At 44.2% G+C, this 12,890-nt stretch overlaps 1 protein-coding gene across 1 annotated transcript in view; it reads left to right on the forward strand.

Moving 5' to 3' along the window:
* Nucleotides 1-12,890, forward strand: part of KIF13B (kinesin family member 13B) — a 428,508-nt gene that overhangs the window by 111,930 nt on the left and 303,688 nt on the right. The gene's annotated exons all lie outside the window — the stretch shown is intronic.

Genomic DNA, 12,890 nt, shown 5'->3' on the forward strand with positions numbered 1-12,890 from the left:
GGCAGGCCGGACTTCTTTGAATAACATAGCCAGATAACACTGATATCCAGATAAGTTTGGTTGTGCCACAGGGCAGTCCTAAAGTTAACTGGATAACACTTACCTGGCTAACTTTAAGGTAGCTGGATATATTTAGCTGGTGCAGCCATGCTGCTGAATATCTAGTATAACTATGCTAGATAAGTTTATCTGGCTAACTTTGACAGACTCCCAACGGCTGAACATCAGACTGTTTTAGATTAAAATAGAAATATTCCTTATGACAAGGATTTCTGCTGTCATTTGATATTTTGCCTGGTTTCTTTCATCCAAGGCCTTCAACTTGAGTCATCAAAGACTGTTGCTTATAACAAAAAACATAAAATTGTTGCATAAAATTGACAATTTCTTATTTACACTAAAGGTATTGCCTTGTATTCATCAGGAAGTTTTTTAAAGCAGTAGCATTATATAATCACAGAATGGAAAACTGCAGCAAAGTAACTCGCTATAATAAATCATTGGGACTACTGATTATTTACTCCTTTCAAAAATATGGAAGGTCCTTATTAATAACTGAATTGGAAAAATTTGGATTAAGTTTCCATCCTAAATTCTCACTGACGTCATGGCGCGCTGCCAGTTGTTTTAGCAAGGGACTCTTTATGAATAACCATAAATTGTAATGAAACAAGACTGTCCTGTTGTGCTATGCAGTAATAAAAACTGTCCCAAGTCCTTTATCCTTTCAGGGGCTTTGACATGTTTCCCCCTGATTTGATGGATACTTTGTATATGATTGCAATCTGGTAAACATTGCCTGTGGGGAAAATACCTGGATTGAGAAGGTGGTTGACCATCATGATTTCAGTTTTTCACTCAGTCTCTAGTTTCATGACAGCTGGAAAATCCACCTCTCATCCTCACGCTGAACTATTTGCACGCTCATGTTTTTCATCAGTCTTTACCAACTTGCTTTCCAGTTTCTATCACTCTTCACTTCTTACCTCCCCACTCTGTCAGGACCTGTGTCCAGCACTCCCTTGTCGCCTTCTCACTCCCAGCCCTCTTTTTTCTTTTTTTTTTTAGACATTCTTTATTGTAAATATCTTACAAACCCGACATTTTGTCCATCTATGTAAGTTTTCATCTGCGCATGTGCAGGAATTTGCACAGAAAATGTACCTGACAAGAGTATGATAAGTGGGTGACGCCAGATTGGTGGCAGTGCTGCATGAAGTCCTGGTTTGATTGCTGGATCAGATCAGCTAGGTCTGGAGATGCTGTGGATGCCTCGTCTCCAGCATTTTTAGTGGTGACCATTGTTAAAGGTGAAAGCTGGGGGGGGTACATTTAGAGCCCACGATACAGGGTTTTGGAAGCAGCCCTAGTGCATGGCTCCTTGCCTCGGGACCCCTTGCTGCAATGATGAGACTGGAAACAGTGGGAGGAAGAGGCTATTAAAATAGGGGAAAAAAAATCCCCTGGGTGATTATGATTGAAGGCTCCTGGTGTCAGAGTTTCAGCCCTGGTTCTGACTGAACTGGAAGAAAAAGGCGAGAGAAGGAACTTCAGGGTCATAAAAAGAATGTTACAGAGGTTAGGCAGGAGATGCCGGGAGCAGTAACAGGCAGGGCTGGCAGCCAAAGCAAACGAAGAGCTAGAGCAGTGCGGCTGGCAGAGATTCCCTATCTCTTGCCAGTTGAAGATAAGGGGGAGGAGCAGGCAAGCTGATGAACGGACAGCTCTTTTTCAAGATTTAATAATTCACACAACATAAATATTTATAAAAAATCATTTGTGATCAATGATTAAATACCACTTAAGGCTATAAGCGGTGACCCCCAGGCTGGCCACGCTTGAGTGACTGTGGGAGAAATTGCATAACTAGCCTGTTGGCCGCATAATTTACAACCTGCCATGCCATGAACATTCTTGAAGCTTCTTCACTTCTTAATTCATTCATTTGAAGAAAGCTACAGGGGTGCTTGCCTTCAATCACTATCTCTTTGGGAAGGGAAGGGCTGGAGGAGGAGCAACAGCCTGCAAGAAACAGGAAGTGGGGAGAGGCTGAGGCTGGAGCAGAGGGAAGAAGAGGCCCTCTGCTTCTAATCCAGCCCCCCTCCCTCTCCTCCTGTCCTTAAGGGAGTAGGGAAGGGAGGGGTGAAGTTGGAGTTGATAGGGAAAACAGTCAGAATGTTTGAGATCTCAAAGGTCTTTTAAATCAAACCAAAGATAATTTTGATATACTTCCTGGCTAGAGTGCTATCCCTTTACAAGAATTTCATCTTTCTACAAAGGTTTTTGCACCTCTGTATGTGGCCAACCATATATATGCCACATGGCTATTTGAAATCTGCAGTTGCTACTATCCTGTGGCTGACAGAGAGGGCATTAATTTCAATTCCTAGAAGCCTTGATGACTGGTATTACTGCTGAAAAGTTTCAGACTTGTGTTTAATTCAATCCGTTTTAGCATTGGTTACCAAATTGGTTACCAAATTGGTTACCATTTATTGATGTCTGATTATTATTAATCTTTGTTCTATGTACACCATTTCTATGGTAATTCACAATCTGGTTATATGTAAACCGAAGCGATATGTACTAGTACATGATCTTCGGTATATAAAAGTCTTTAAATAAATAAATAAATAAATACCGAATAAAATATGCATATATATTTCTGTAAAGGGGGTGGCACAAGGCAATGTGCTCCCTTTCCCCAAGGCACAATACAGGTCAACACTAGTGGAAATGAAAGTGAAGGGTGAATAGTCAATCAAACAATAGTGGAATTCAAAATTCACCAGTACTTCATAGACCCATCATTGTGAAACAAACAAACATATATAGCCATCATATAAAAGACAGTATTGTCTACTTATTAATAGAGAAAGTGGTCTTTTGCAGACCTTGTCTTAAGTTATAATCATCCAGTCTGCAACGCTTTCATTTCTAGGAGTGACACAGCTCAGGACAGCACAACCAGCAAGTTAAAAGCTAACTTTATCACTGGGACTTATAAGGATCTAGTCGGTTTTATGTAGCTGACATCTTCACGAGTGAAATGTCTCTGTGAAAGGACACACAAGGTAGTCGTTCTACTACTCTAAGGAACCGAACCACTGAAACAGTGCTGGCAGTATTGGGCAGCTCTCCTTTAAGAACAAGAGGAGTTTTAAGTTAAGTTCTCAGACTTTGTTCTTCTTAAAAATTGCATACAGAAAAATTCTTCAAAAAAATCACATTTGTATGACCAATGATTATAACTTGACGAGGTCTGGAAAAGACCACTTTCTCTATTAATAAGTAGACAATACTGTCTTTTATATGATGGTCATATATGTTTGTTTCATAATGATGGGACTATGACGTACTGGTGAACTTTGAAATCCACAATACAGACCAAATCAGCGTGAGGGCAAAGACAGAGTGATGGAGTCTAGGCCTTTTGGCTATTTAAATTGATGAGGAAAGGTGGGACCCTTTTTTAAGGTTCCCAGAAGAGTGATAGTGTTTGTGATAATATTTTTAGGAAGCTGGTAATCCTGTTGCACTCCCAGGAATTCTAACACCTGCCTCCCACTCTTCCCCAGAAGTTGCCCCCCTGGGGAAGTGGAAGATGAGTGAATGATGTGGGTCTTTGTGTAGTATGCACTCTGCACACTGGTGTTAAGGGTATTGGGTGCCCTAGGCAAGCCGTACTGCCTTATGCAGCCTCACCCCCCAGCCTTTTCCACACACAATTAAACAATGATATATTTCTATTAGATTTTTCATGAAAAAGGACATTTAAAGTACAGTCTTCTGAGGTAAGAATATCACTTGGTGCCAACCAGAAAACCCTCCAAAAAAACAACAAACAAAAAAAAACAAACCACAATTATAATGTCTCCCATACCAAAACAACACTAACTGGCAGCACTCAAACAGTAACAACTCTACCTTTGAAAAAGCAACACTGCAAATATTACACCAGGTACTAACACACCAATATACCTCTTATTAGGAAGACAAAACAAGCCAGACTGCTATAAATCTCTGTAAAAAAAACAAAACAAAACAAAAAAAAAACCAACCCAAAAAAACACTTCACACTAGTAGAATATTTCAACTCTGTCACATATGCAGAACACAGACAGACCCTCACCAAATACAGAATAAAGAGCCCATAAAGAACAAATATTAGAAAGCATGTCTTGAGGTCTCAGCTGCTTGCCATTATCATCTTGGCCTGTTGCGGGTTCCTTTCATTAGCTGGCTTGTATCTGGGACTGCTCTGTGCCAGCCTCCTTCCTGATGTCAGAGGGAGGAGACTACAAGATCTTGACTAACTGTGGTGCAGCGAAGCCACGCATCTAAGGGGCACGTCCCTAGGAACAGTTTTGCAGCTAGACCTCGACTCGATTATTGCAAAAGTCCCTTCTTATGGAGAAGAAGAGAAAAAGAAACATCAGGACCTTCCCAACTAGATCCCCTGCAGCCCATTTTCCTTCCCAACCTATGTTTAGAGGCTTACTGTCTTATGAGCCAAGGAGCATCGGGCTCTGGTGAACCAGGAGCTATGTGCTTCATTCAGCAGGATGCCTTAGACCTCTGTGAGCCCTGATGCACAGATTCCTCCACAGGAAAGAGGCTCAACCCAGTTGGGTTCTCAGGCTATTTATTTAAAAGATTTTATATACCGCTCTATACAAGAGGTCTCAATTGAGGCAGTTTACAAAATTATATGCATAAAATGAAACATGGGATATCCGGCGCTTATACCCACGACCCAACGCTTCGTCCCGGCACCTCGACTGCAATCCGGTTTTACGACCCTCGACGGGACGGCTTGTGGGACTGGTGCGCACTCACCGAGGTAAAAGCCCATCTGCCTCTCTAGGCCCTCCCACCGCTTCCATCGACGATCCTGACCCGGCCTACTGACTTCCTCTGACGTCACCGGGGGGGGTGGCGGAGAGCAGTATCAGGACTTTAAAGCTGCTGCAGCCTGCAGGCGTTGCTCACCGGGCGTCGCGTGCCAAAGGAGCGCGACTAAGGAGCCTGCCCCTTAGCACGCCCCTTTGCGCTGCCACTGAAGCTGATTCTCTCTACTACTCACGCTAACCTCTCTCTATCCCTCATTTCCCCCTCCTCCTCCTCTCCCTCCAACCCTACTACCCCTTCTCTCACTCTCCCAGAACCCCCTCCACCCTTACTTCCCCCCACTTACCACTCCACCCAATCCTCACTCATCAACCCCCTGCACCTCCACCCACCTAAATCCTTATACCCCTATATCCTTATACCACTATCTCCAATCATGTCAATCCTCCCGATCCCCATTCTCCAACACTCCCCACGCAACTTTAAAAACCCCCTCCCATACAATCCTACCTCTCATTCAAGATCCCTAATCCCTATCATGTTATCCCCGCTAACACAGCTTCTTGGCCTCGCAGCCATCTCCTTGATCCTCTTCAATGCCCGTCTCTAAGAAAACACCCATACTGAATGACCTCCTCCTTGATGGCAATCCAGACATCTGTGCAATAACTGAAACCTGGCTTAAACCCTCTGTCCTTGTCCCTCTAAACCAGAGCTTTCCAAACTTTTCATGTTGGTGACACACTTTTTAGACAAACATAATTTCGGGACACAGTAATTCAGTCTACTAGCAAACCAGAGGTTGTATGCAGTGTAACAAAGGAAAAAAGAAACATCACCCATCCTTATAAAACAAATCAAGAAATATAAAATCATCAGCAGTAAAACTGTACTAACAAAAAGAACATATTTCGAAACAGCTGATGAGTGGAATATCCAATAATTAAAAACTCATATAAAACATTTCCAGATACCAACAAAATATTTCAAAATAGCAGACACAAAGACCCAGTAATGAAAAATAATAAGGATACAAACATTTTTTTGCTCTGCATACCTGGGAACGTTTGATATCCAGGTGTCCTGAGATTGTTCTGAATTAGCAGGAGGAGGGGTGGTTTGCTTGAAACTTTCTCCTCTCTCAGTCACATACCAGCGCTCTCTCTCACACTGGCTCTCAATGACACACCTATACACACATGCTCTCAGTACTCACATATACACATGTTTTTTCTCTCTCACTTATATAGGCTCTTAATTACACATTTACACACATGCTATCTATCTTTTCACGCTTACAGACACACAGGCTTTCAATCACACACATACATGCTGTCTTTTTCTCTCACACACAGACTCTCATTCACATGCTTACAAACATGTCCTCTCTTTCTCTCATTTACACACAGGCTCTCAATCACATACTCACATGCTCCCTCACCTAAATCAGCTCTCAATCACACACAGACACACATGGTCTCTTTCTCTCATTTAAACACAGGCTCTCAATCACATACTCACATGCTCCATCACCTAAACCAGCTCTCAATCACACACAGACACACATGATCTCTCTCTTACTTATACACACAGGCTCTTAATCATACATACACATGATTTCTCTCACACACAAAGGATCTCAATCATACACACATACTCTTTCACACAAACAGGTTTTCAATCACAAACTTACACATACAGGTTCCCAATGGTAAACTTACATTCATGCTCTCTCTCTCACAGGCAGGCTCTCAATCACAGACATACTCTCTTTCACATGTACAGGCTCTCAATCATTCACATACATGCAATCTCTCACTCTCTCATACACACACACAGGGCCCCGCGGCCCGGAAGAGGAAGTGGAGTGTATCGGGTGAGTGCGCGGCAAGAAGAGTCCACGCTAGTGCGCTCGGCATCGGCCCGAAGAAAAGAAGACTGCAGCGCGGCTCGGAGGAAAATGTTCAACCGCGGCGGATGGGACTCTGCCTCCGCGAGGGCTGAAAATGAAGAGGTTAGTGTTGGGAGGAGGCTGCTGCCGCGAGGCGCGAGTTCCCGGGGGAACTCCCGGGGGAACTCGCGCCTCGCGGCAGCAGCAGCAGCCTCCTCCCAATGCTAACCTCTTCATTTTCAGCCCTCGCGGAGGCGGAGTCCCATCGGCCGCGGTTGAACATTTTCCTCCGAGCCGCGCTGCAGTCTTCTTTTCTTCGGGTCGATGCCGAGCGCACTAGCGTGGCCTCTTCTTGCCGCGCACTCACCCGATACTCTCCACTTCCTCTTCCGGGGGAGGGGGGTGGGAAGAAGAGAGCACGCCGGTGCCGCTGACTCCAGCTGTCCTGCCGCGTTCCGCCCAGGCGGAGGAGGACCGGGGAGCAGCTGGGTCAGCGGGAAAGTGTGGCGATACTTGTCTGCGAGCCAGATGCAGCATATCTGGCTCGGAGCCATGGGTTCCCGGTCCCTGCACTTGCCAGTGTGTCACGTGCACCGGGCTTGCGCGACACACCGGCACACCTCAGGCGACACAGTAAAGTGTCGCAACACACACTTTGGAAAGCTCTGCTCTAAACCATCTCCCTACTCACATTTATGACATATACTCCTTACCCAGGCCCCAAAAAAGAGGAGGAGGTATCCTATTAGCTGCCAAAAAAGAGCTTAGACTATTATCCCAAACTGTCCACACTTCCCCCAAATTTGAAATTGTTTTTTTCAAATCCAAACAACTCCAAATATGCCTTGTTTACTCCCCCACCCCGGCCTCCTTGAAAACAATGCCTCTCCATTTATTGAATTCATTGCTGACAATCTCAATTTGGACATACCCTCCGTCCTCCTTGGAGAGTTCAACCTCCATGTAGATGCCATTCCCTCATCCCCCTCCTGCGAAGCCTTCCTGGGCTTCAAACAAATTATAACCGGCCCGACATACAAAGCAGGTCACTCCTTAGACCTAATCTTCACCAACTCTCACATCCTCTCCACCGATACACCTATCTGCACCCCTGTCCCCTGGTCTGACCTCTTCCTCATCAAAACCAACCTCTCCTTATTGAAAACATCCATCTCCCAACACTCACTCACCACTATCATCCAATTCAGAAAACCCTGCTCCAAAGACGACTTAATTCTATCCCTCACTGACACCCTTAACGATCTCAACTTATCCAACCTTGAAGTTGCCCTTTCCAACTGGAACAACATCACCAATGACATTGCCAACAAAATCTGCCCCCTAATAACCAAAGAACTAAACCCCTCTCACAGCTCTAGAAACCCATGGTACACCTCTGAACTAAAAAAACTTAAATGTGATCTAAGAAACACCGAAAAGAAATGGCACTCTAATCCATCCCCACCCTTCAGGCCTCATACAAAACAGCCCTTGCCCTATACAGAACCTCTATCCTTAACACCAAGCGCGACTTCTACGCTGTCAGAATTCACAACTTTCAATACAATGCCAAAGCCCTCTTCTCCTATGTTTCCGACCTCACCAAGACTGCTCCCCCTCCAATCCATATGTGATGACCTTGTCCACTTTTTTCAGGACAAAATATCTAAGCTTATTTCCAGGTTACCTCCCTCCCAAACACACCTGCTAAAATCCATCATGCAACCTTAGACTCCTTAAAGCTCACCTCTTCCACCGAAATAGAAACCCTCCTTAAGAAAATTAAACCCGCATCACATCCCACTGATACCATCCCCTCTAAATACCTCCTGACAACCCCCAACCTGATATCCAAGCCATTAGCCAATATCATCAATTGTTTCATCTCTTCTGGTTACGTCCCCTCCTCTTTAAACAAGCCATCGTCAAACCTATCCTTAAGACACCTAATCTCAACCCCTCCGAACCGTCCAACTATCGACCTATTTCAATCCTCCCCTTCCTAGCCAAACTAATGGAAAAAATTATCAACATCCAACTCTCTGACCTTGAAAAATACAATATATTATACCCCTCTCAATTTGGCTTCCGCAAATTCCACAATACCGAGACTCTCCTAATCTCCCTCACTGACTCCCTCTTTAAAGGTATGGATAATGGCCACTCCTACATCCTTGCCATGCTAGACATCTCCTCTGCCTTTGACACTATCAGCCACAAGATTCTCCTAAACCGCCTATCTGAAATTGGCATTGCTGGCACCGCCCTTCTCTGGCTTAAATCCTACCTCGATAATAGACTCTACATAGTCAATATTGGTAACAGCGAATCTGAACCCATCAACCTAACTCATGGTGTACCCCAAGGCTCCTCCCTATCCTCCACCCTTTTTAATATATACATGCTACCCCTCTGCCATCTCCTATCGGATCTAGGACTCATTAATTTCATTTACGCAGACGACGTCTAAATTCTTATCCCCATTACTAAATCCATCTCTAAATCCCTTAAAACCTGGGAAACCTGACTAGCTTCAATCACCCACCTCCTCTCTAATCTTAACCTCTCCCTCAATGCCTCCAAAACTGAACTCATTATCATATCACGCAATCCCAACCCCTTGACATCCATTGATAACAACTCCCCCCCCCCCCCCCCCCACCTCAATTCCTATCTCCCATCACGTACGAGACCTTGGCGTAATTCTAGATAACCAACTGAACCTCAAAACGTTCATAAATTCTACCATGAAAGAATGCTACCACAAGCTTCATGTCCTCAAAAAAACTTAAACCCCTCCTTTATTTTAATGACTTCAGCACTGTCCTCCAGGCCATAATATTCTCCAAATTAGACTATTGCAACTCCATCCTGCAAGGTCTCCCATCAGCCACCATCAAACTAACACTCGCAGAAAGGACCACATCACCCCTGTTCTTAGAGACCTCCACTGGCTCCCTATCTCATTCAGAATCCGCTATAAGAATCTCACCATCATACATAAGACACTACATAACCAATGATGTTCACTGGCTCAACGACTCCCTTCACTTCCACACTTCCATTAGACCCACCAGATCCACATACAATGGCTCACTACACATCCCCCTCACTAACCCCCCCCCCCCCCCCCCCCCCCGCCTCACCGTCACAAAAGAAAGAGCACTATCTATAGCAGGACCCTCGAACTGGAATGACATGCCTCCAGACCTGTGGCTGGAATCCTGTTCCCACAAATTAAAAAAATAAAAAACCAAACTAAAAACCTGGCTGTTCAAACAAGCTTACACATAACCCATCCCCCCTCAGTTCTCTGCCCTTCCAACCACAAAGCTGTATATATTGACTCGGTAAATTTCTAGTTTATAATGTTGTAATGGTATAATGTTATACATCTATTTTCTCCTTATCCAGTTCTACCTTGTTAATTTGCCTTATGTTCCATTTTATGTACTGCACAGTTCTATTTTCATGTGTTGCTTCTTCACCTGTTACATGTAAACCGATGTGATGTCTCTCGAACATCGGTATAAAAAAAGCCACAAATAAATAAATAAATAAAATACAGATCATGAAACAAGAACATTATCATACCATAAAAAGAAAAACAAGTACAAATCACACCTCATATATGTGAGGCAGATGATCATAAATCTAATGCTATACTGCATTTCTTAAAGCTAAGGAGAAAAGGTAAGTTTTCAAAAAATTTGTTTAAATTCCTCAGTATTCGATGTTACCCAGAGTGAATCAGGGAGGGCATTCCAAAAGTTGGGACCAGCGACAGAGAAGGCACACCTTCTAGTGAGATCAAGCCTGAAGGAGATTTTTATTCACTGAGCAAAGATGGGGATTATGGAGCTGGAGTCTCCTCCTCCCCAATCCAAGGCAGGGTATCCCAATCTGTAGTTTTTGTACACCTTTAAGTCATTTGGAGAAACATGCTATAATAGCGTTGGATTCCTTATGGACCACATGCTTCCAATTTGGAGACTGTCCTGTCTTCTAGGATGGATTCTATGCTAGGATCTGTAGAGAATATGCCTATTCAGATGAATGAGCATTCTCAAAAGATTCAGGAGCAAGCTGAACAGAACGTAGCCCTTGGTAATAATGCCATTATGAGAGAACTCAGTTTTGCACAGGAGATTGGAAAATTTGAATAATTATGCTAAGAGATGTAATTTGAGATTTTTAAACGTCCCCAGATGTTTATCTTATCTCCTGTGGAGATGCTTAAGTTAATTATATCTGAATCTCCTGGGGATCTGTAAAGAAACCATCCCAGCTGTTGCAAAAACATATTACTTGCCATTTGTACATGCCTTTTTCAATCCTTGGAGAGTCTCTCTAAAGATGAGCATTTGATCTCATTCTTTTCATAGAAGATTCTCATTTTCTCATTAAAGATAGAGCCACTCTTCTTGTGGAGGATGTTAAGTCAGATAAACAACTGACTTTACAGCTTTTGTTTTCATCTTAAGGATTCACATTTTTTTTGGTCATAAAGGGGTAGATTTTAAAAGGTGTGCGCGCGGTTCCCGGCGCACACATGGTCGCACAGATTTTATAACAAGCGTAGTGATGCAATCGGGCCTTCCCTTTAATTGGAGCGGACTGGGAGGGAACATCCCTACCCCCCTACCTGAACTCCCTCCCTCTTCCCCTCTCCTCCCCACAACCTAAATCCTTCCCTTTCCTTCTCTTCCCTCTCACTCACCTCCTTCCCATTCACTCACTTGTTCGTTCCTTCCTTCGCTTTCCTTCCTTCCCTTCTCATCCTCTTCCCTCTTCCTCCCTTGCTTTTCCTTCTCACCCCTTTCATTTCTTTCCATCACTTCTCAGTGAGAGGTAAGAGAAGGAGAGTGAGTTCTCATTCATGCACCCCTCGCCTTCCCTTCCCTTTGTTGCCATGATTCCTTCACCCTCCTCAGGAAAGCTTCTCTTCTTGCTCGCAGGGAGTGGGAACCCCATGGGCACATCCTAAAAGCAGGCCTTTTCTTCTGCCTGTGGGGGAAATCCCACAGGTAATTCATCAGAGGCGCACCAATGCTGTGGGCCTGATCTTCTGCCTTCAGGAGATGGGAACTCCGTGGCCACATCATAAAAACCATGGCACCCGGTGTCTTAGGTTGGTTCTGCGTGCGGGGTGAAGCAGCCACAGCAGGAATATTTTTTTTTTTGGGGGGGGGCTGCTTTTTGCTGACCCAGAATTTTGCCACCTGGGGTGGCCACATCACCCTGCTTAATGGTAAAACTGCCTCCTGTTTCTGTGTAATTAACAGCGTAACAAACTGCCGATGTTGAAGACATTTTTAACATGCATAAGCTCATATACTGAGACAACAAGGACTTTCTTGAGAAAATATAAAAAGAATGATTATGCTATTTCAGTTCAAAACAAGTGGCATTTCACAGTTTAACTTCTCTTCATAAATTGATTTTTGTACTTGATAAATTTTGTGTCTGTATAATTTTAAATGATTTAAAAACCTTGTGAATGGTTTTTAGTGTAAAAAAAAAAAAATTGACTTTTCCCGTAGATAGGGCTGAATTAGCCATGTTGTCATGGGACTGTCAGTCTGGCGTCAGAGGCGGAGCTTCACAAAGCTGATACAGAGCTTTGCTCTGTGTGGCTGCGCAAGTGTTCCCGCGCAGAAAACAGCTTCTCCTCAGTCTGTCTTTTCCGTGAGCGGGAACACACGCAGAGCCACGACTCTCCTCAGACTTGGTTAAAAAATAGAAAATAAATAAAGAGATTCTCCACTTTGTCCTACAGATGTCGACAGCAGGTATGCCGTGACCATCCGGTTTCAAGCCATGTGCTTGTGGGAAGATAATGTCCATAACTGATGGACAATGAGGCCTGTTACCTGTGTTTAGGCCCGAATCACGACCAAACAGTCTGTAACCACTGTGGTCGAATGTCGCCGCGAGCGAGACACCAGAGAGCGGCCAAAATTGAGAGATTAAAAAATATTTCTCTTTCTGGTTCCTATGCCCCCCCCCCCCCGTTGGAGGCCCACTCCTCCCCGGGTCCGAGGTTGAAGCATGCACCGACCGTTCAGAGGGCTGCGTTGCTGGAGCCAGGCACTTCACAGACACAGAAAAATTAAAAGCATCGACTCATCACAAGGGAGGATCGGCA

This window comes from Rhinatrema bivittatum, chromosome 3, assembly GCF_901001135.1.
Source record: "Rhinatrema bivittatum chromosome 3, aRhiBiv1.1, whole genome shotgun sequence".
NCBI classification, from domain to species: domain Eukaryota; kingdom Metazoa; phylum Chordata; class Amphibia; order Gymnophiona; family Rhinatrematidae; genus Rhinatrema; species Rhinatrema bivittatum.